The sequence below is a fragment of the Nicotiana tabacum genome, chromosome 11 (genome assembly GCF_000715075.1).
Source record: "Nicotiana tabacum cultivar K326 chromosome 11, ASM71507v2, whole genome shotgun sequence".
NCBI lineage: Eukaryota > Viridiplantae > Streptophyta > Magnoliopsida > Solanales > Solanaceae > Nicotiana > Nicotiana tabacum.
This window is the reverse complement of record NC_134090.1, coordinates 163,509,821-163,535,905: the sequence shown is the minus strand read 5'-3', so window position 1 is coordinate 163,535,905 and position 26,085 is coordinate 163,509,821. Positions and strand designations below refer to the sequence as shown.

Below are 26,085 nucleotides of genomic sequence, written 5' to 3'. Positions count from 1 at the left end.
TCAGACTTGCTTAGTCAAAACACTTTTTTCATTACCGACCAACATTGGTCGGTAATGAGGACCCAAATTTTTAAATTTTAATAATTATATTATTATTGAAAATATTATATAAAATTTATAGTTGAATTTATAGACTAAAGTCGGTCGGTTATTACAGGAGAAGATATTACCGACCAACTTTGGTCGATAGCTGTAATTTCTGAAAAATAATCGATCAATGTCGGTCAGTTCATAGGTCAAACATGGTCAAACTTTTGAATCACCTTAAAATTTACTATCTAAATAATATAAATATAATTCATTAACATTTTAATTTGTAACACAAATAATGAGGGGTTGCTCTGATGGTAAGCAACCTCCACTTCAAACCAAGAGGTTGTGAGTACGAGTCTCCCCAAGAGCAAGGTGGGAAGTTCTTGGAGGGAAGGATGTCGGGGATCTATTTGGAAACAGCCTCTCTACCCTAGGGTAAGGGTAAGGTCTGCGTACACACTACCTTCCCCAGACTCCACTAAGTGTGATTATACTGGGTTATTGTTGTAAATAATGAATGCACTGACATATACTATTATCACGACCCAAAACCCTAGCTTGTCGTGATGGCGCCTAACGTGGTACTAGGCAAGCTGACATTTCTAAAATATTTTCTAACAGTTAACAAAATGAGTCAAAGTAGTTTTAAATGACCAAAATTCTCATAAACGGGGTAAAACCCAAAACACAAATGCGGAAAACTCCCAATCGGGGTGTCACCGAGCTCATGAGCATATATACATCACTAGTCTAGAAAGTAATGTGTATGAAAGTTTGGATTTAAATACAGTAAAAGAAAAGATAAGGAAGGAGAAACAAGGGTTGCGAACGTCGGACAACTACCTCGAAGTCTCCAACGATCAGCTGTGCGAAATATCAACACCACCATATCAAGAAATACCTGGATTTGCATACGAAGTGCAGGGTGTAGCGTGAGTACAACTAACTCAATAAGTAACAAGACTAAATAAAGAACTGAAGATAGTGACGAGCTACGCAGTTATAGTTCAATTTCAGTAATCTCACCAAAAGAAAGTAGGCATGCTTTCAAATCCGACAATTTAAGTCAAATCAATTTATTCATGTCAAGTTCAAGTAAAACCAGATGTAATATCTCTAAGAAATTCCAAAGCAGTGATATATGGCAGTTAAGTGCATCAATAAGGAAATCAAAAGCATCCTCTCAGAGCAACAGTCACTCAATCTTTCTCAATAGCTCAACACTCATCACGCGTACTCAATAGGTACCTGCGCTCACTGGGGGTGTACAGACTACGGGGGAGCTCCTTCACCCCAAGCACTATATCGTTGCGGCGTGCAGTCTGATCCCATCAATATATATATACCCATAAGGCTCGTTGCAGCGTGCAACCCGATCCACATATATACAGCCCTAAGGCTCGTTGCGGCGTGCAACCGATCCACATATATACAGCCTTGAGGTTCATTGTAGTGTGCAACCCGATCTATATATATACATACCGTTCATAGCTCGGCACTCAGGCCCTAACTCAGTCTCTAACCTCTCTAGTCTCTTGGGCTCTCAGAAGTCATAAAAATCAGCCCAATTCCTACAAAACATGCCCACACGCCCGTCGCCTAACATATGTGTCACATCCAAACCAATCACATAACAAAAAATTCGGGGTTTCATACCCTCAGAACCAGATTTAGAACAGTTACTTACCTCAATCCGAGCAAAATCCCTACTCCAATACGCCTTTGCCTCGCAAATCGGCCTCCAAACGTCTCGAATCTAGCCACAATACAATACAATACAATACAATCAACACGGGCTAACGAATCAATTCCATAAGAAAAATATGAAGTTTTAATCAAAAATCCGAAATTGGCTCAAAGCCCCCCCGGGCCCACGTCTCAGAATCCAACAAAAATTATAAAACCCAAAAGCCCATTCAACCATAAGTATAGTCATACCAAATTCATCAAAATCCGACCCCAAATCGCCACTCATACCCCAAAATCAACTCTCCAACTACCTAGTCTCAAACTCCCAAATTACAGCTCAAAAATACACCAACTAGTTGGGAAAATCAATGGGGAAGCATAATTATTGAAGAAATTTAACCACAAGTGACTTACCTCAAGAATCCCTTCGAAATCCCTCTAAAAAATCACCCAATTCCGAGTTTGCAAAAGTCAAGAATTTATAAAACCCTCAGAACCCAACATTTATATTCTACCCAGGCTTTTCGCACCTGCGGCCACTTATCCGCACCTGCGGACCCGCTTCTGCGGTAATTTCTCCGTTTTTGCGAAAATCACTTACCTAGATGCCTCCGCTTCTGCGAACCTTGAAACGCATATGCGCAATCACAGTTGCGAAACATCCCATCGCACCTGCACCCCCATTCGCTTTTGCGCCCATCACCTCGCTTCAACAACCATACAGATGCGGGAGAATCTTCGCTCCTGTGACCTCTGCTCACCTCTTTCTTGCCCGCTTCTACGGCTCCCTTCCCGTTTCTATGGGCCCGCACCTACGGTGCCCACTCTGCAGGTGCAATTACACCAGCATTTGAAATTCTTCAGCAACTCTTCAACTTCAAAACTTGATCCGTTAACCACCCGAAATCAACTCCAGGCCTCCGAGACCTCAACCAAACATACCAACAAGTCTTAAAATATAATACGAACTTAGTCGAACCCTCAAACCACCTCAAACAATATCAAAAACATGATTCGCACATAGATTTAAGCCTAATGATCTTTGAAATTTTCAAATTCTACAAATGATGGCGAAACCTATCAAATCATGTTCGATTGACATCAAATTTTGCACACAAGTCACAAATGACACCACAAACCTACTTTAACTTTCGGAATCCCAATCCGACCCCGATATCAAAAAGTCCACTCCCAGTCAAATTTCCTAAAAATTTAACTTTTGCCATTTCAAGCCTAATTCCACTACGGACATCTAAATCACAATTTGGACATGCTCCTAAGTCCAAAATCACTCAACGGAGCTAACAGAGCTATCAAAATTCAAACCTGAGGTCGTTTACACATAAGTCAACATCCGATCAACTTTTTTAACTTAAGCTTTCAATTACGAGACTAAGTGTCTCAACTCATTCCGAAATCTCTCCGAACCCGAACCAACTAACCTGGTAAGTCATATAACAGTTATAAAGCACATAAGAGGAAGTAAATGGGAGAACATGGCTACAACTCTCGAAACGATCGGTCGGGTCGTTACAACTATAATAAGCTATATATAGTTAAAGTAGTACAACGAAGTGAATATATTTATTTATATACACTAAGAACGTGACGCTCTAGTGCCAAAGGGTCGGGTTTATTTTGGGGATAGAATTATGAAGAAACAATAATCTAATTAGTATATATAATTGATCATCATCAAATATATCTATTGTAAATTGTTTCATCGACTTATAACTGTAATGAACCAGCCGGTCGTTTCGAGAGTTGTAGCCTTATTTCCCTATTTTATGCTCCTTTTGTGTTTTACAGCTTTTATATAACTTACCGAGTTGGTTGGTTCGGGTCCAGAGATATTTCAGAGTGAGTTGAGACACTTAGTCTCATAATTGAAAGCTTAGTTAAAAAAATTGACCGGATATCGATTTATGTGCAAACAATCTCATATATGAATTTTGATGGTTCCGTTAGCTCCATTGAGTATTGGACCGTGATAGCCAGCTAAAACTTAACAGGGTTGAAGCATCTTCTTGGAATCACTAAGGAAGTAGGAAAGGATCCAGTAATTTTGGACTTAGGAGCGTGTCCATATTGTGATTTAGAGGTCCGTAGTAGAATAAGGCTTGAAATGGCAAAAGTTTGACCGGGGGTGGACCTTCTAATATTGGGGTCAGATCGGATTTATGAAAATTAGAGTAGGTTCATGGTGTCATTTTTGAGTTGTGTCCAAAATTTGAGATCAATTGGACGTGATTTGATAGGTTTCAGCGTCGTTTGTAGAATTTGGAAATTTCAAAGTTCATTAGTCTTGAATTCGTGTGTAATTTGTGTTTTTGATGTTGTTTGAGATGATTTGAGGGTTCGACTAAGTTCGTATGAGATATAAGACTTGTTGGTATATTTGGTTGAGGTCCCAAGGACCTCGGGTTGATGTCGGGTGATTAACGGATCAAGTTTTGAAGTTGTAAACTTGTTAAAGGTTTTCCACTGCTGGTGTAATCGCACCTGCAGAGTGGGAACCGCAGGTGCGTGCCCGCAAAAGCGGGAGTTAAGCCACAGAAGCGGCCAGGGGAGTGAGGCAGCAGAAGGTCACAGATGCGATGGTCTTCCCGCACCTGTGTAACCGCAGATGCGGCAAAAGAGCCGCAGAAGCAGAAATTTGTCTTGTAGAAGCTAGTCCACTGGAGCGAAAAATTGGACGCATGTGTGGAGTTAGCCGTAGAAGTGGGCTCTGGGGCACACCTGCAAGACCGCAGAAGCGGCTAAGTTGCCGCAGGAGCAAAAATCCTAGGCAGAAACAATAAATACGAGACTTCGAGATTTTTTACCATTTTTATCATTTTGAGCTCGGACTTTGGAGGTTTTTGAGAGGGGTTTTGAAGAGATTATTGAAGTAAGCTCCTTGTGTTCCACTAATTTCCCACCTAGTTGGTGTGTTTTTAAGGTGAAATTTGGGGGTTTGAGGCTAGGGATTTGGAGAGTAAATTTTGGGGATTTGAATGACCATTTGATGTCGGAATTTGGTCAATTTTGTATAGTTAGAATCATGAGTGAATGGACTTTCAGATTTTGTAACTTTTGTCGGATTTCGAGACGTGGGTCCAGGGGCCGAGTTTTGAGACTTTTTCGAATTTTGAGCTATAATTTCGTATTTTTCTTGTGAAATTGATTCCTTTAGCCTGTATTGATTGTATTGTACTATTTGTGGTTAGATTCGGGACATTTGGAGGCTGACTCGCGAGGCAAAGGCATTTTGAAGTAGAGTTTTGCTCAGATTGAGGTAAGTAACAGTTCTAAATCTGGTCCTGAGGGTAAGAAACCCCGGATTTGTGTTATGTGATTATTTTGGAGGTGACGCACATGCTAGGTGACGGGCGTGTGGGCGTGCACCGAAGGGATTGTGACTTTGTCCGTCCCGTGAAACTATAAAGTTGAATAACTTGTTGTTAGCTATAAGCTCCTCTATGTGTTATAGAACTCTGAATGTAAATCATGTTAGAAACCATATTTAGGCTATGTGTTGGTACTGTTGGGACCCACAGAGGTTGTGTTTCATGACGAATTGCCTACTAAATGCTATTTGTACTTAGTCTCAGTTTTTACTCGCATATTATATCTCAGTCTCTGTTATTCTTATTGATATATCATGTTATTGTTGTTTGGGCTTATTTTCCTGATTCCTGAGATCCCGAGAGACTGGAGAGATTGATGACTGAGTGAGCCCGCAGGCTTGATTGTGAGTATATTTATGGAATCGGGCTGCACGTCGCAGCATGTTTCATTGATTTATGCCATGATTGGCTTGATATAGCGCTTGGGCTGTAGGAGCCCCTTCGGAGTTTGTACACACCCCCAGTGAGCGCAAGTACCTACTGAGTGAGAGTGTTGAGTGCGAGTGTTGAGTGCGAGTGTTGAGTGCCGAGTGCTGAGTGATCGTGAGGAATGAGTGACTATGAGGTAGGAGTAAATGGGAGGATTGAGTGAATGTTGCCTTGAGAGGATTGAGTGAATGTTGCCTTCAGGGGACCAGTTTCTGCCACGTGCGGAGTTTTCTTACAACAACAGCTATCAGTCGAGCATTCAGATGGCTCAATATGAGTCTTTATATGGGAGGCAGTGTAGATCTTCTGTAGGTTGGTTTGAGCCGGGGGAAGTTAGGCTATTGGGTACTGACTTGGTTCAGGATGCTTTGGACAAGGTTAAATTGATTCAGGAGCGGCTTCGCACGGCGCTGTCTAGATAGAAGAGTTATGCTGACAAGAAGGTCTGTGATGTGTCTTACATGGTTAGGGAGAAGGTTCTGCTGAAGGTTTCACTTATGAAGGGTGTTATGAGGTTCAGAAAGAAGGGCAAGTTGAGCATTTTCATTAGGCCTTTTGAGGTACTTCAGAGAATTGGGGAGGTGTCTTACAAACATGCCTTACCACCTAGCTTGTCAAATGTGCATCCATTATTTCATGCTTCTATGCTCCAGAAGTACATCAGTGATTGATCATGCTAACTCTAGTCCTAAAAAGGATAAGCGGTCGCTACAAATATAATCCGGTCTAAAAGTTCGGAGTCGAATCCCACAGAGAACTAATGCTTAGCTATATCTGTTTAATATCACTAAAAAGACAAGTTTGAATAATTTTCTAAATTATAAAAATTGATATTTATATTTCTAACTAATTAACTAGCAAATACTAGAAAACGGTAAAATTATCAACTAACGAGACAAAGGGTTGGATACTAAATTTAGGAGGTCTAGAGTTATGATTTCCCCAATTGTCGGAATCCTTCTAGCTATGTTCCCTACAATTTTTTCAATGTATTCTCTACTGATCGTGAGCACTTTAGGTGTCGTAATTCTCTCTCGAGTAACTACAACAATTTACTAGACATATTCTCTCAAACTACGCTAATTGGCTTTATCTAACCGCTCATTATGACCACGTCAAGGCTTTGTTATTTCTAAACCTACCTTTAAACCCGATGTATTTATTTCTCACATACGTTAGGAGTGACATTGTTCAAAAATCACCTTAATATGTATCCTTTCTCAAGCAACACATAATAATAGGCACAGTCAATCGATGGCCTTTCAATCAACAACAATAAACACGTAGTTGAACAAGTAGAGAAATTCAACGGCTCAATTATATAAAAACATAACAAGAATTTATTCTACAAAAGGTTCTATCAAAACCCTAGATAATAATTTAGTTATTCATAATAGTATGTAAAACTACAATACTAAAAATCATAACCAACAATGAAAAATAGTAAGAGGAAGGAAAAACTCGTTGAAGAATTCCCCGCCTTGCTCCTATTGTGTTCTTGACTCCTTAGGTCGAATCCTCAGTCTCCTTAGCCTCCTTAGGTCTAATATTTATGTCAAAAGTGTGCCCCACCCTTAAAAATACGTTTTCCCATGTATATATACCAAGTAGGGTCGGGCCCAAATAATTATACCTTCTCCTACGCGAAAAAAGACAATATTTCACGTTTGGACTGTCGCAGCCGCGGTCAACCGCGGTATATGGCATGTATACTGCCTCAGCCCGCCTCAGCTCCGCGGTCGCAGTTTCGACTGCGCTTTTCACCCTGTTCCATTTGGAATTTGAAAAAACGTAAAATATGAAAGTTATAGCCCATTGAGTTAGATTTCCAACCATATATTGTGGAGCTGAAATGGAGTTCTGAACAAAAGGTTTTGTGCATTTTACTAGACAGTACGTAATATGCCTACTCGAGTCTTTGTTTTGTTGCTTTATTATCTGTTGATCCCCGAATACAATCCCGGCTTAATTTCTTGGGCTTTTACTCAGACGTCAAAGCTCCAGATCACCTGAATTCATTCAATAACATCTGTATAGCTCAAAATCACTCTTACAAGGCATAAAACACACCGTTAGTGCAAAACACTATCGATTAAAACACAAACTCAACTAAAGTGCAGTAAATTAGAGTGTAATAATCGACTAAAATACGCAATTATAGCCGATTCAGTTGGATGGTGATTTGACTTATGATGTGGAGTCGGTGGTCATTTTGGATCGGCAGGTTCGAAAGTTGAGGTCAAAGGATATAACTTCAGTGAAGGTGCAGTAGAGAGGTCAGCCCATAGAGGAGGCTAATTAGGAGACCGAGCGGGAGATGCGGAGCAGATATCCACACCTATTCATGACTCTAGGTATGTTTCTAGACCCGTTCGAGGGCTAATGTTTGTTTAAGAGGGTGAGGATGTAACGACCCTATCGGTCGTTTCAAGAGTTGTAGCCCCGTTTTCCTATTTTATGCTCTTTTTTTGTTCTACAACTGTTATATGACTTATCAGGTTGGTTGGTTCAGGTTCGGAGAGATTTCAGCGTGAATTGAGACACTTAGTCTCTTGATTGAAAGCTTAAGTTGGAAAAGTTGACCGGATATCGACTTATGTGCAAACAATCTCAGATTCAAATTTTGATGGTTCTGTTAGCTCCGTTAGGTGATTTTGGACTTAGGAGCGCGTCCGGATTGTGATTTGGAGGTCCGTAGTAGAATTAGGCTTGAAATGGTGAAAGTTTGACCAGGGGTGGACCTTCTGATATCGGGGTCAGATCGGATTTCCGGAAATTGGAGTAGGTCCATGGTGTCATTTACCACTTGTGTGCAAAATTTAAGGTCAACCGAACGTGATTTAATAGGTTTAGGAGTCATTTGTAGACTTTGGAAATTTCAAAGTTCATTAGGCTTGAATTTGTGCGCAATTTGTGTTTTTGATGTTATTTGAATTGATTTGAGGGTTCGACTAAGTTCGTATTGGGATATAAGACTTGTTGGTATGTTTGGTTGAGGTCTTGGGAGCCTCGGGTTGATGTCGGGTGATTAACGGATCAATTTTGAAATTGTAAGCTTGCTGAAGGTTTTCCATTGTTGGTGTAATCGCACCTGCAGAGTGGGAACTGCAGGTGCGTGCCTGCAAAAGCGGGAGTTAAGATGCAGAAGCAACCAGGGGAGTGAGGCAGCAGAAGGTCGCAGGTGCGATGGTCTTCCCGCACTTGCGTGACCGCAGATGCGGCAAAAGGGCCATAGAAGCGAATTTGGCCGTAAAGCTTGACTTCGCAGAAGCAGAGATTTCTCTCGCAGAAGTGAGTTTGATGGAGCCAAAAAATTGGACGCATGTGTGGAGTTAGCCGCAGAAGCGGGCTCTGGGCGCACCTGCGAGACCGCAGAAGCGGCTAAGTTGTCGCAGGTGCGGAAAGCCTGGGCAGAAACTATAAATACGAGACTTCATCATTTTGAGCTCGGACTTTAGAGGTTTTTGAGAGGTTTTTGAAGAGATTACTGAGGTAAGATCCTAGTGTTCATTATTCTTCAATAATGATGTTTGTCCCACTGATTTCCCACCTAGTTGGTGTGTTTTTAAGGTGAAATTTGGGGATTTAAGGCTAGGGATTTGGAGAGTGAATTTTGGGGATTTGAATGACCATTTGATGTCGGAATTTTGATAAATTTGGTATGGTTAGACTCGAGAGTGAATGGCCTTTCGGATTTTGTGACTTTTTTTGAATTTTGAGACATGGGCCCTGGGGCTGGATATGAGCCGATTTTAGATTTTGAGTTATAATTTTGTATTTTTCTTGTGGAATTGATTCATTTAGCCTGTATTGATTGTATTGTACAATTTGTAGTTAGATTTGGGACATTTGGAGGCCGACTCATGAGGCAAAGGCATTTTGGAGTAGAGTTTTGCTCGGATTGAGGTAAGTAATAGTTCTAAATCTGGTCCTGAGGGTAAGAAACCCTGGATTTATGTTATGTGATTGTTTTGGAGGTGACACACATGCTAGGTAACAGGCGTGTGAGCGTGCACCGTGGGGACTGTGACTTGGTCCGTCCTGTGAAACTATAAAGTTAAATAACTTGTTGTTATCTATATGCCCTCTATGTGTTATAAAAATTTGACTGTAAATCATGTTAAAAATCATGTTTAGGCTATGTGTTGGTATTGTTGGGACCCACAGAGGCCGCGTTTCATGACGAATTGCCTACTAAATGTTATTTGTACTCAGTCTCAGTTTTTACTCACATATTATATCTTAGTCTCTATTATTCTTATTGATACATTATGTTATTGCTGTTTGGGCCAATTTTTCTGATTTCTGAGAGCCCAAGAGACTGGAGAGATTGATGACTGAGTGAGGCCGCGGGCCTGATTGTGAGGATATTTATGGGATCGAGCTGCACGCCGCAACATGTTTTATTGATTTATGCCATGATTGGATTGATATAGCGCTTGGGCTGTAGGAGCCCCTCCAGAGTCTGTATACACCCCCAGTGAGCGTAGTTACCTACTGAATGCGAGTGCCGAGTGCCGAGTGATCGTGAGGAATGAGTGATTGTGAGGTTGGAGTGAATGTGAGGACTGAGTGAATGTTGCCTTGAGAGGCTGTTTATGATTCATTATTGTTGCACACAGTTCCCTTATATCACTATTTTGAAAACTTCTTAAAGATATCTTTATCCGGATTTACTTGAACTTAGCATAAATATACTGATTTGACTTAATTTATCGGATTTGGGAAGCATGTCTATTTTCCTTGTTGAGACTATTAAAAATGAATTATAACTGTGTAGCTTGTCCCTATCTTTCATTTCTTTATTTATTATTGTTACTTACTGAGTTGGTTGTACTCACGCTACACCCCACACTTCTTGTGCAGATCCAGGAGTTTCTGGATGCGGAGGGTGTTGATAGTTCTCGTAGCTGACCGTTGGAGATAGCAAGGTAGCTGCCTGACATTCCTAGACCTTTTTTCTCCTTCCTTATCCTTTCTTTCGTTGTATTTAGATTCAGACCGTGATAGTCATTTTATTTCCAGATTGGTTATGTTTAGATGTGTCACGACCCAAACCCCGCTTCGATCGTGATGGCGCCTCTCGTGAAGACAAGGCCAGCCAACAAACTCATATCGCCTTTTCAAAAATAGTTAAACATTAATAAATAGTTTAAATATGATTTAATGATATAATTAACGGAAGCACAACCCAACACAGCCCTAACCGGGGTGTCACAAGTCACGAGCATCTAATAAGGTATAAATACAACTGAAAGCCAGGAGTGTACAAATACAGACTAATGAAATGAGCAGAGAGAAAAGTAGTGCTGCGAACGCTGACAACTACCTTGCTAAACCCTGATTACTCTGCCTCCGATCAGCCAAAACATACCTGACACAAGGTGCATGGAGTAATGTGAGTACTCCGACTCAGTGAGTAATAATAATAAATAAAGACTGAAGGCAAGAAATCATGCAAAAACACAAGGTATTCCATACTGAAGCAGTAAAATCACTTTAAACAGTAAAGCAGTGAGAAATCAAGTGAAAATTCCTTTTTTCCAACAAGTAAAACAAGTAGTTTACATGTTAGTAACAAAAATGATAGAAATGTAAACAGCCCCTCGGGCAAAACATGTACAACAAACTGCCCCTCGGGCATAATATCAACAGAACCAGCCCCTCGGGCTCAATATCAGAACAACGCCAGCCCCTCAGGCTCAATATCAGAATAGTAACAGCCCCTCGGGCTCAATATCAGAACAGTAACAGCCCCTCGGGCTCAATATCAGATCAGTAACGTCCAAATGACCTGAAATTTTGTGCACACATCACAAATGACATAACGAAGCTACAACAACTCTCGGAATTCCATTCTGACCCTCGGATCAAAATCTCACCTATCAACCGGAATTCGCCAAAATATTAACTTTGTCAATTCAAGCCAAATCCTTCCATGGACTTCCAAAATGCATTCCGATCACGCTCCTAAGTCATAAATTACCCAACAAAGCTATCCAAATCATAAAATTTCTGATCCGAGCTCATATACAAATAAGTCAACTCTTAGTCAAATCTTTCAAATTCAAAGCTTTCAACTGAGACTGTTCCTTCAAATTTATTTTGATTTTTCCTGAAAACCAAAACCAATGATCTACATCAGTCATAATACGTTACACCGGGCAAGTCATGCCCGGGAACTGGCGATCAAAGTGCAAAAGTTCAAAACGACTGGTCAGGTCATTACATCCCCCCCACTTAAACACACGTTCGTCCTGAACGTACCCAGAGCTGTTCTATAAGCCAACCAATCGTTGAATAACCTTACCATGCATATAGCCGGGGGTGATCCCACGTCACCCTATCTCCTATAGGTCCGGTAACACCGTTTAACTAAAATTACATAATCCAATCTAGCCCATAAACTATAGAACCACATTTTCACTTATGAAACGATCAATATGATCAAAACCTCACACATATACTTTGACTAGACCCAAACTAGCTATAGTAACCCATGCCTACAACCTCGGGAGCAATCCCATGATATACCATATAACTCTAACGCTCACAGCAATAACTTCTATTCACAGCAGCTGCCTATAACAACCAAATACCGATAGAAAACCTTTTATCAGCTAAAGTCTCATTCCAACACTTTCATATACTGCCAACGATAAATGAAACACGCAATAAACCATAACCATTTCTCAGATCAACCATTTATGAAGCCATTTCTCCTCTAACAATTACCATAGCAATTTTTTTTTGAACCGAACCTCGATGTTTACCCATCAAACATGCTGAAATTGAATCCGTTTATTTTCATTAATGATCCCAACGATCTCCTCTGACCCAACACACTACCCTGGTAACATGTCATACCAATAGAGGCCTAAGCCACATCTAGCATAATACGCGCACCAATAAGCAACGGTCCGAACATACTCAAATCATCAAAATGACTCAAATGAAAAAGTTGTACCTCAAGTTCACGAGTACCACCACAACGCAGGGCTGAGAACCCATCTCACATTATTGAATAGGACATACGAATCTAACCCGCAAGGTCATATCTCCACATAGCTTCGCTACAATGCGCGATCCTATCCAAACACTACTCCACATGGGACACCTCAAGTCACTATGCTCGAAATTGACAACCACACACAATGTGACATCTGGAACCAAAGCAAATTATTACACCAACGGTGAAACAAGTAACATATACCACGCAAACCCGATAGGACGTAACCGTTACACCATTCACCGAGCAACACCTGATTACTCTTCCCGCTTGACTTCCACTATGAACCTCATTAGAACCGCACCATATGTGCCCATAACCAATAAATCATAATGTCTCGCAACATAGAAAGGAAACTCATAGATCTCCCCAGATCACTAATAAGCTCAATAACAGTCGAATCAACCTATCCCTCAACAATACAATTCGGGGCCAACCAAACCGACTCAAGCTAGAACACGCATCCACATTGGCCTGCCAACGAACTCCTTACCAAGGAAGCCTAAAGTTGCTCCTTCAACTACCATAACTCCTGCCGGAGCCATACAATACGGTGCCCGACATCACATAAATACCGAAATCCACAACCTCTCCCGACGACATGCCCGGCCACAAGAAATGCTTCCGGAAAGTCCCTCAACACCGGAACTGAATCAATGGTAGAAACCTCTACACTGACATCCATCACGAAGGCCCAATTAAGAAAAGCAATCTTTCCTAGCCGTCCGCTGGGTCTATGAAATATAAACCACTCCACTAGAACATAACCCGACGCATATCGCCACACAACCTTTGGCATTTCCAACCTAGCCCATAACGCAATAGTCTAGAATAACCCAACACTGAGACGATCAGTCTAAATCCCCAACATCACATCCAAAATCTAACATACCAAGCAAAGAAAGATCCACTCGGGCCTCCAAATCTCGGTAGTCACTAAAAAGTGCTGATACATACGATCTACAATCACAACATAGCCTGAATATGAGAACTTCCGTCTCCACGTCCATATGGCACATGAATCAACATATCCTATCCCAATTTCGTCGTCTAATATATGCCACACCTCTAATACCCAATCATTCCACTATAGATACTCTAAAATTTCCCTGTGCCACCAAGCAAACCCGAATATCACTAGTCGATCTAAAAAGAAGGTGTTGCAATACTACCGAAGTGCTATCAACTTAATAACATTGCCCTTTTACTAAAACATATACTCTCGTCAAATCATTTTCAATTAACAGTACCATTTCCTTAATCATCTGAGGCTACCCGCTGCCTAAGAGTTTTGTGAACTTCCTTTCAAAACTGAACTGTAACTCATCCAGCCAAGAACTTCCATTAATCCTATCTAGAAGAAAAATCATTACATATCATATGCTTCTCACACTCGGAGAAATTGTACCTCTCCAACCACGGTAGAAATCAATAAGAACTCTCCCAATTCTATTTGCACAAATTCAACTGCCAGGACTGAATCCTTCTAACTAGACCAAGCTAAGCAAGCCATCAAAACCCAAGAGCATTGTTGCAAAATAGTTGTAGGAACTCATTACCTCGAACACACACAAGGAATTAATCATATCCTTACCATACCGATTTGGTCTACTATCAAGATACCCCATCTATCTAAATTCCTTCTGATTCATCTTCAACTTGATATTCCTTCTTGTTGTAGCACCACAATTTCCTCAACCTAGGCTTATCACACGAAACCCAAGCATAAAGCTACACCGTCTAAGGCTCCTAAACCACTGAATACTCTCTAAGTGTTCCTAAAAGCCATTACCTTCACCTTCCCGATACTGATATATAGAATCTCATAATTAATATAGAAAATACCACAAGTCTTGCCATCTTCCACTGAAAACTCAGTTTCTATCCATAAGTATAACTTAGAAGCCTCCAATTATTGCATGTAGAGTTTTGAACATAATAAGACCATTCTCTAGAGTCATCCATACTACTCAAACCGTAGTTAGATTGATTAAACGAACCGAACAATCTGTGCTTCATTAGCACTCTAACACTGCAGAATGTGACCTTATTCCAATATAACCAAGCAACTTCTTGTTCTATGCACCGAGAATTCGTTACCAACCACAACTCAAGTCATTCCCCGATTCTCGTACACCCATAAAGCATAACATATCCTTCATTGAAATTTCCTTTACTCGAGCCACAACTGATTTACAAATATGCCTCGAACTGGAACCATTAGAGCACATAACTGTGCAATCAACTATTCAATAGCGGACTCCCCCACTTGGCTCGAAGCCATAGATCAACACATGCTCAATAACCCATAACGATTATTCTCTATTGATGCCATGATACCATAATGAGATTAAACTCAAATCTTTTATAAGTTTGTGAAAACACAGATCATCTAGAATTTTAACTCTTCTGCAAATCTCGCATTCCACTCTCGCAACAGTTACACCCACTCACTAAGCGACCCAATTTAAGTTGCAACACATATCATTCACTCGTAAATCTAACAGACACATAAGGATCGTACAACCTCAGAACACTTCGTATGAGATAACCCACCTTCTTCGCCTTAAACTAACATTTATGTATGCCTTCCACTGTCATAACCATTACGCAGTCACTTAGTCTTCCTGAGTCTAACCTCATACTGCAACATGAAATTACTTCACTCCCAACTAGGACACATGAAAAGACTCTTTGCTCATCCATAACTCGGGGCTATACCTCAAATCAAGATGGATACATCTCGCAGTACTAACATACTCATCACATAGTTATCCAGCCATCACTCCCACTAATAGGGACACTACCGAACATATAAGTTCAAAAATACTTGCTCACACAATCAACACCTCGGTGCTCAAGCCATAGGCAAATATTCGGCCTCAAGTCCTCCAGACTGGCCCAACATCAAACTCACAGAGATCACATCTCACCCCTCGATCGGGGAATCACAAGCCATCAAGGCACATCTGATACTTAGCGCTCATGCGCGCATACGAACGCGTGGAAGGAATTCAAAGAGTTACATTTCAAGCTGAATCAAAGGACGCACGATAAGAATTCAAGAATGTGAAGTTTTCCTAAAGGTTCTGCAGCCTCTCGAGGATAAATACAGACGTCTCCGTACTGATCCGCGAGACTCTACTAAACCTGCTCATGACTTGTGAGACCTATGTAACCTAGGGTTTGAATCGCTGTCACGACCCAAACCCCGCTCCGGTCATGATGGCGCCTCTCGTAAAGACAAGGCCAGCCAACAAACCCATATCGCCTTTTCAAAAATAGTTAAACATTAATAAATAGTTTAAATATGATTTAATGATATAATTAACGGAAGCACAACCCGACACAACCCTAACCGGAGTGTCACAAGTCACGAGCATCTACTAGGGTATAAATGCAACTGAAAGCCAGGAGTGTACAAATACAGACTAATGAAATGAGGAGAGAGAAAAGTAGTGTTGCAAACGCCGGCAGCTACCTTGCTAAACCCTGATTACTCTGCCTCCGATCAGCCAAAACATACATGAATCTGCACACAAGGTGTAGGGAGTAATGTGAGTACTCCGACTCAGTGAGTAATAATAATAAATAAAGACTGAAGGCAAGAAATCATGTAAAAACACAAGGTATTCCATACTGAAGCAGTAAAATCACTTTAAATAGTAAAGCAGTGAGAAATCAAGTGAAAGTCCCTTTTTTCCAACAAGTAAAGCAAGTAGTTTACATGTGAGTAACAAAAATGATAGAAATGTAAACAGCCCCTCGGGCAAAACATGTACAACAAACCGCCCCTCGGGCATAATATCAACAGAACCAGCCCCTCGGGCTCAATATCAGAACAGTGCCAGCCCCTCGGGCTCAATATCAGAATAGTAACAGCCCCTCGGGCTCAATATCAGAACAGTAACAGCCCCTCGGGCTCAATATCAGATCAGTAACAGCCCCTCGGGCTCACTCTCAGAATAGTATCAGCCCCTTGACTACCTCACAATCACTCATATCAGCCCTTCGGACATAGTATCAATCACTCAAAACAATGGGTACCCGCGCTCACTGTGGGTGTGCAGACTCCGGAGGGGCCCCTTACAGCCCAAGCGCTATATCAAGCCACCTCGTGGCATCATCACTCAGCATATCCTCACATCACTCAAGCCACCACGTGGCATATAAAGTATCTCAGGCCTTCGGCCTCACATCACTCAAGCCACCTCGTGGCATAAATAGTATCTCAGGACCTCGGCCTCATATCACTTAGCATATCCTCACATATAACCCTCGGCCTCACTCAGTCCAGAAATCATCATAAGCCCCTCGGGCATTTGTAAAACAGTAATTCTCAGCCCAAACTGCCATTTAGAAATATCATTTGAGTTTTCAAATCTGCATAAAAGCGGTTGAGTTTGTAAAACAATAATTATCAATAGGACTGAGTTTAAATATAAGTCAAAACAGTGAGGAAATAGTGATAAAAATTCCCAAAGGATTCAAATAATTGGCACGAAGCCCAAGTATGGCAATCGGCCCAAATCATGATGATAACAAATAAGTTTCAATCAAATATGCGGTAAAATCATCAATCGGGATGGACCAAGTCACAATCCCCGGTAGTAAAAGACCCCGCGCTCATCATCCAGCGTGTGTCTCACCTCAATATAGCACTACGATGTGCAAATCCGGGGTTTCAAACCCTCAGGACATCATTTACAATCATTACTCACCTCGAACCGGCTAATCCTCTAGCTCGCGATGCCTTTGTCTCTCAAATTGACCTCCGAATGCCTCGAATCTAGCCACAATAATTCCATTCAGTTAATAAAAATTATAGGAATTAATTCGATATGAAATTCTACATTTTCCATTAAAAATCCAAAATTGCACTCAAAATTCGCATGTGGGGCCCACGTCTCGAAACCCGACCAAAATTATGGAATATGAAACCTCATCCAACCACGAGTCCAACCATACCAATTTTACTAAAATCCGATATCAACTCGACCCTCAAATCTTCAAATTAAACCAAGAGGGTTTTCAAGATTTTCCCAACTAAAATCACCAATTAAATGCCAAAACTAGTGATAGATTCGGGTAATCTAACCAAAATTAAGTTAAGAACACTTACCCCGTTATTTTTTCTGAAAATCTCCCGAAAATTGCCTCTCCCCGAGCTCCAATTTGGTAAAAATGAAAAATCAGAACTCAACATTCTCTCTAGAATTTCCATGGTTACTGTTCACACATTTTACTGTTCATGGGGTACTGTGCACGGTACAGTTCATGGGTGCTGTATACGGGATACTGTTCATATGTACTGTACACGTATACTGTACACGGATACTATTCATGTTTACTGTACACGGTACTGTATACGGATACTATTCACGCATGTGTGGTTACTGTTCACACGTGCGAAAAATGCAGAAACTGCCCAGAAAATTGCAGCAGCTTTTCTTTTCACTAAAAAGGCTCTAACTCCATCATACGAACTCGTAATTGGATGATTCTTATTCCTATGAGTCATAAATAATAATACGAACATAGACCTTCAGTCGAAACTTAATTCGGAGCTCATTTGCTCAGTTCAATACCCATTTCGCTCATTAAACAATTAACTCATGTTTCGTGTCAAAAACTCAATCGCGACTTGATGAAATTAGACCAAACTTTCCAGATCAGTCCTATAATTCATTATCAAAATTCCGGAAGTCTCGAAATCAAATTTCGATCTCTAGAACTAAAAATGGACCTTTGGATCATTACATGCTTATGCTCAAAATGGCAAAATCTTCCAAAAACTCTTCAAAAATATATCCGAGCCTCATGGGACCCCGACCAAACATGCCAATACACCCCATAACATAATTCAAACTTGTTCCAACCTTCGGAATGCTCAAAACAACATCAAAACATCAAATCATCCTCGGATTCAAGCCTAAGAATTCCAAAACTTCTAAAATCCGAATTCGATCAAAAAATCGACCAAACGACGTCCAAATGACCTAAAAGTTTGCGCACACATCACAAATGACATAACGAAGCTATATCAACTCTCGGAATTCCATTCCGACCCTCAGATCAAAATCTCATCTATCAACCGGAATTCGCCAAAATATTAACTTTGTCAATTCAAGCCAAATCATTCCACGGACTTCCAAAATGCATTCCGATCGCGCTCCTAAGTGATAAATAACCCAACAAAGCTATCCAAAATCATAAAATTTCTGATCCGAGCTCATATAAATAAGTCAACTCTTAGTCAAACCTTTCAAATTCAAAGCTTTCAAGTGAGACTGTTCCTTCAAATTTATTCTGATTTTTCCTGAAAACCAAAACCAACGATCTACATTAGTCATAATACGTACACGGGGCAAGTCATGTCCGGGAAGTGGCGATCAAAGTGCAAAAGTTCAAAACGGCCGGTCGGGTCGTTACAGGATGCTCATGACTTAGTGACACCCCGATGTTGGGGCTATTTTCCGCATTTGTGTTTTGGGTTTAACCCCTATTTACGAAAACTCTATTTATTTGAAAAATTTTGATTTACTTTTCTGTGAGATATTGAAAATATTTTGAAAATGTCGGCTTGCCTAGTACCATCGATAGGCGCCATCAAGACAGGTTAGGATTTGGGTCGTGACAATAACTTACTTAGATGCATCAATGAATATTAAAAATGAAATGTCTCGACCTATATCGATGAATATTAAAAACAAAACGTCTCAACCTTTATCGATAAATATTAAAAATAAAACGTCTCGACCTAGATCGATTAATCTATGTCTTGCATTTTTAGTGATGAATGAATGAAACATAGAAGAATAGTAAACTTCTTTGACATGTATATATGTATCACAAATTAAATAAATGAAAGAAGCTATTAGCATTAAGTAAATGAATTAATATAACAATCGATTAAATATATTTAAAATAGAATAATATTGGTTTACCAATTCATTAATTGATCAAGTTTTAGTACGTAGTAATGTATGTGATTGATCATCAATTACAATATAATGTATGTGTGTATATGTATATGTGAAATGACTCATATACTTAATTATAACTTAGAAAATTAACTTAGATAGATGAATACAAAAGGTAAAACATCTTGACCAATATTTATTAATCTATGTGATTTGTAATTAGTTATTAAACGAATGAATATATAAGACGAAATGTGGAATTCGAATAAAATAATCGTCTCATATATATACCTTTATTTTTTATTATGATTGATTAAGTCCTCGACGCCTTACTTACAAGATAATCATTGATAAGGCTCATGTAGGCTTTGAGGTTTGTTCCCCTCTCCCAAATGTTCTCATCTGTATCACGGCCGCGCCATTTCACCAAGAACTCTTGGTGATCTTCTATGATGACCCGATAGGTCATATTATATTTTAGAACCTAATTTTGTGCTTTGAAGCCTCTCCTGGAAACAGCCTCTCTACCCTTCGGGGCAGGGGTAAGGTCTGCGTACATATTACCCTCCCCAGACCCCACTTGTGGGATTATACTGGGTCGTTGTTGTTGTTGTTGTGAAGCCTTAAATGCCTTATCTTAGCCCTTCTCAATTTGCGTGCATAGTCCGAGTATTTTTTCGGAAAGCTTTTATGTTAAAAAGTGAGAAAATATAAAAATTTTGCCTTAAAATCTATTTGAGTTGACTTCGGTCAACGTTTTGAGCAAACAGACCTGGATTCGTATTTTGACGGTCCTGGTGGATCCATATCGTGATTTGAGATTTGGGCGTATGCCCAGAATTGAATTCGAAAGTCCCTAACCCGAGTTATCGTATTTTGTTGAAATTTGAAAGTTTAAAAGCTTAATGATTTTGAAAGTTTGACAAATGTTTGACTTTATTGAAATCGGGTCCATATTTTGGTTTCGAAACCCGGTATAGGTCCATATATATTAATGACTTGTTTGTCAAATTTGGTGAGAAACAGAGTTGGTTTGACGTGATTCGGACGTCCGGTTGTTAATATAGCAATTCTAAAGCTTCTTGAAAATTTCATTTGATTTTGGTGTCTGATTCATAGTTCTAGGTGTTATTTTGGCGATTTGATCACGCGGGTAAGTTTGCATGATATTTTTGGATTTGTGTGCATGTTTGGTTTGGAACCCCGAGGGCTTGGGTGAGTTTCTGATAGGCTACGGAGTGGTTTGGACTTAGAAAACTCAGCTGGTGTTCTTCAGTTTCTGGGCGGCCTCGCATTTGCGACATGGCGGCATACCTGTCAGGTTCGCATTTTGCGATCAGATTCTTCGCATTTGGGAAGAGATACAGTTGCACAATTGCGAACAGGTCTTCGCTTTTGCAATGGTGACTGTGGGGGGGGGGGGTTTCTTTGCATTTGCGACCAGGCCCAGTTCGCATTTGCGAACAAATCACAGGTTTACCCCTTTTTCGCATTTTTGCATTTTCGATAATTGTACCCTCCAATAGTACATGTTTAGCTTTTAGTCATTGTTATCTTGTACATATACTGTTATCTGCATAGGTTTATTATGTAGGTGTCTTGTTATAGCCTCGTCACTACTTCGTCGAGGTTAGGCTCGATACTTACGAGTACATGGGGTCGGTTGTACTCATACTATACTTTACACTTCTTGTGCAGACTTTAGTACTGGCCCCAGCTGTTCGTGAGGCATAGCAGATTTGAGGTAGATTTGCTGACGTTCGCAGGTCTTGAAGTCCCATCCTATTTCCCCTATTTTACTATCTCTTTTCGTTCAGAACAATTGTATTTATTTCTAATCCTATTTGTAGAAATTCTAGAAGATCGTGAGTTGTGACTCCAGATCGGGATTGTATTAGATATTATGGACTTTTATGTTATTCCGCACTGAGCTTTAACTTCTATTTGGCTTAATTGATTCTGTTATTGAAATTGACTAAAATTGGCTTAAGGAATCCTCTAATGTTGGCTTGCCTAGCAAGTGAAATGTTATGCGCCATCACGGTCCCGAGGGTGGGAATTTCGGGTCGTGACAAATATATGCTAATAGTTTATAATTATTTTTTAAAGTTTATAATATTTTAAGAAATAATAACATAAAAAATTAATTTAATTAGTTTTTTTAAAAATAACCGACCGCAGTTGGTCGGTTAACTGTGGTCGAACACGGTCAATGGTTACTTAAGTGTACCGACCAACTTTACTGACCGACGTCGGTCGGTACCTTTAATTCTAGATCTGAAATACAGGGTTTCTCCCTCATTTCTCTTATTCTCTTCTCAAAATTTTCTAACTCCTCCCTCTCTTCTCCCTGACACACACATAACACCCTTCCCTCCACTCCTTCTCTATTTTCCTCACACAAATCCCATTCCCCACCCCACGTCACCACTGCCCCCGGGTCGCTACTGCCTCCGCTACTGCTGCTACTGCCTCCACTGCCCCTCCTCCTCCACCTCCTAAAAATTTTAGGTTTCAATTTGAACTTACATTGTTTGTATAATTTTAATATTTTGTTAATTAGTTATGAATTAATTAATAATTGTTTAAATTGATTGTTTAACTTTGAATTTTATTCAAATCTAGGGTTTGGGCCATGTTAAAATTGAATTTAATTGAATCGATTAACTAGGGTGTAAATTGAATGTTTAAGTTTGTATTGACTTGAGTAGTTTAGTTAAGAATTGAATGTTTAACTTTTAATTGAATTGAGTTTTTAGGATTTGTTCTTGTGAATTGAACTTTTAGGTTATGAATTGAATTTTTAGGGGTAAGTGTTGAACTTTTTGGACAAAGCTTATGTTTTGTGAGGTTAATTGAATTGTTTAGGGTATTAATTGAATTGTTTAGGGTATAGGTTGAACTTTTAGGATATGAATTAAACTTTTAGGGGTAATGGTTGAACTTTTTGGATATGAATTGAACTTGTAGGGATAAGTGGTAAAACTTTTAGGTATGAATTGAACTTATAGCTTATGTTTAAATTGAATGAATCATAATTAATTATGTTTACCATAATTTAATTTTGGTATAATTAGTAAAAATTAATTATCTTAATTAACTAAAAATAATTTAATTAAAATATAATTATAGAATAAATTAAGTAGTTCTAATACTTATGGAAATATCTCAATTTATTTTGTTTTATTTGTATAGATGGAACATCGTATTTGGATGTACAATAGGAATTATCCTAATCGGCGGGGATTGAGGGAGGATTTTTAGAAGGGATTGATGACTTTGTTAGACATACAATGTCACTTTCACCATACCAAATTGAATGAGTAATCAGGTGCCCTTGTGTCAAGTGCGATTATGTGAAGTTTAAAAAACAAGAGGAAGTTAAGCTTCATCTTTATAGGAAGGGGTTTACAGAGAATTACTTTGTGTGAACTAATCATGGAGAGATCGATGATAGCCCTGGAATATTTCATAACATGGTTGTTGGTGAAAGTAGTCGGTCGGTGGAGAATAGAAATCAAGATTCTAGAATTCATGATATGGTTGTGGATGCTTTTGGTATGCACTCCGGGGTTGAGGCCAATGAAAATGTTGAACAAACTCATAATAATGATGCAAAACATTTTTATGAACAGTTAGAGGAAGCTAGCCGTCTACTACGTGAAGGAAGTCCGCACTCTGAGCTGTCTGTTGCGGTTAGATTACTAAGTATCAAATATGATTGGAATATTTCTCAAGCGGCCATGGGCTCTTTCATTGACCTTATGAGTGAAATAGTTGATCCAACTATCAACTTACCTGGTGATTTCCATAAGGCAAAGAGATTGGTTTCTAAGTTAGGACTGTTGTCGATGAGAATTAATTGTTGTAAAGATGGTTGTATGTTATATGATAAAGATGATCCAAATTTAGAAAGTTGTAAATTTTGTGAAAATTCTCGTTTCAAGAGGCTTTCCGGCGAGAATATGGTTGTTGTGAAGGTGATGCATTATTTTCCTCTTATACCTAGATTAAAGAGGTTATATGCGTCGATGAGTTATGCTCCTCATATGAGATGACACTTTGAAAATAGAAGACCACCTGGTGTTATGTGTCATCCTTTAGATGGAGAAGCTTAGAAGCACTTTGATAGGACATATCCAGATTATGCTAGTGAACCAAGGAACATTTGGTTAGGTTTGTGTGCAAATGGCTTCACACCTTTTTCTATATCTGCGACACCATATTCATGCTTGCCTGTCTTTCTTACACCTTATAATCTACCACTTGAGTTGTGTATGACTAGTCTCTCTCTCTCTCTCTCTCTCTATATATATATATATATATATATATATATATATATATATATATAAATTATATTATTCCTGGTCCACGTAATCCAAAAAGTTTGATTGATGTATATTTACAACCTTTGATTGATGAGCAAAAACAGTTGTGGTATGATGGTGTTGAAACATATGACATATCAACCAAGCAGAATTTCAACTTGCGTGCTAATTTAATATGGACTAATAACGATTTTCCAACGTATGGACTGTTGTCTAGGTGGATGGCTCCTGGGAAGCTAGCTTGTCCTTATTGCTTTGCCTGTGAGACCGTAGCTCTGAGCCCCCATCTACACCGTCTATACATGCCTCTGATACACATGCTGAGGATGATGATCCAGAGGTACTGCATTATGATCGCTCTGGCAGGATCATCATAGCCCCTGAGGGTAACGGGTAAGAGTTATTTGTTATTTTTGCATTTATTGTTTTATAATATTTTTACTAATATTCTCATGTGTTTTTATTGTTAAATTGCAGGTTCAGGTTGGGTAAGCAGACTACGAAGATAATCACCAATGCGATAAAAAAGCTTTATGATAGCCCCTATGCAACTTGGAGTAATTTTTTATACTCGTTGAAGGAGCAAATTTTCAACCAGTTTAAGGTATAATTATTCTTTTAAGTAGTTTAATAATTTATACTTATGATATTTCCATCTAATATTTAACTTTTAAAATGCAGAGTAAGTGTGTATGGGAAGACCACTATAGCGAGGAAGTGGCTGTAAATTTTTATTTTAAAGCCCGCAAGAGATTGGCGGGTCATTTCTCGGATGGTAGAAAGAAGAACAAGAGTCATGACTGGTGTCTGCAGCATTTATGAGATGATTTCTTAAGGCAATGGCAGGCCGAGCAATTCTTACAGAATAGCGAACTAGGGAAGAAAGCTCGCTCATCCAAGAAGGGAGACTATTTACACACTGGGGTGCTATCAGTATTGGGACAATAAGAAGAAGATTGGTAATTGCTTAAATTGTTACGTCTTTACTTTTCTAAGTATATCAATTCTATTTATTAACCAAATTAATTTGTTTTCATGAAAAGAAGTATGGGCATCCAATGCATCATGATGAGCTATTCAAGGAGACGCATATTTTAAAGAAGAAGAAAGAGGGGGATGCAGATAGATGAGTCGAGGACCGTGCAGAGACTACATATGTAAGATTTTAATTTTCCTTAAGTGTTATAATTTATTTTTATAAGATTTTTTATATACTAATTTAATTTAATATAACGTAGGGTCGCTACCAAAGTAACGTGGAGGACTTCATTCGTAGTCAGCCAACTGGTGAATCGGGTGAGCCAACCCAACCTTCAAATGAGGATGCTGAAAGAATATGGTTGGAGGTTGTTGGCGGTCCAAAAAAGGGAAAGTTATACGGGTTTCCTGAGAAAAGAATTCATCGCTACAAGTGTAGAATGCAAGGAATAGTGACTTCCTCACACGGAGAGACACTTAATAGGGAGAGCCTCTTGGCTATGCATGAGACAGTGAAAAGGCTTACATCTGAGCTAGAAGTGGACAAGGAAAGAGAAAGGCTTAGAGATGCTCAATTTCTTGGTATGCAAGCTGAGACCAGAACTCTCTTTTTTACTGGAGCTTATTGTTGCCTCGGTCTCGTGAGTCCTCTCCAGAGGCTCGACCTCCCCGTGATCGTTTCTCCCGTCCTCCACGTGATCATTCCTCCAGTCCTTCCCGTGATCGTTCTTCCCGTCCTCCATAAGACCGTTCTCTATACCATCTTGTAGGTGACAGTTCATCAGATGGTGATGATATTGTAGAAAATACCCCTTGACCAATACTTTGATATACTTTGAACTAGACTAATAGAACTAGTTTTGAATTAGATTGAACAATTTTGAACTTGTTGTAATTACTTAGTTTTTGCTTGGTTTTGAATTGTGATATTTTATTGAACTTTGTTAGTTTTAGAACATTATTTGGATGTTTGGTTGGATCTGTGGTGAATTAGGGGTTGTTTGTGGTGAATTGGGGGTATTGGTATGTTGCTTGTATTTGGCAGGTGGTGTAGCTACCAAAACAGACATTTTCTGCCCAAAATTAATCCTAAAAAATCGACCGACCTTGGTCGGTAACTAATTAAAAATAAAATTTTAAATTGCAAAATACCGACCAACTTTGGTCTATTAATACGCATTGAATTCCCAGAAATTCAACATTACCGACCAACTTTGGTAGGTAAGTTGGCTGTCATATCCAGATTACCGACCAACATCGGTCGGTATTATTAAATTTAAATATTTATAAAAAATATAAATTTTCTA

The 26,085-nt window shown here is 39.5% G+C and overlaps 1 pseudogene; it reads left to right on the top strand.

Annotated features, from left to right (window-relative positions):
* The window catches only part of LOC107798362 (DELLA protein GAI-like), a 32,285-nt pseudogene extending 7,663 nt beyond the window's left edge, over positions 1–24,622 (top strand).
* Positions 24,623–26,085: the final 1,463 nt, after the last annotated feature.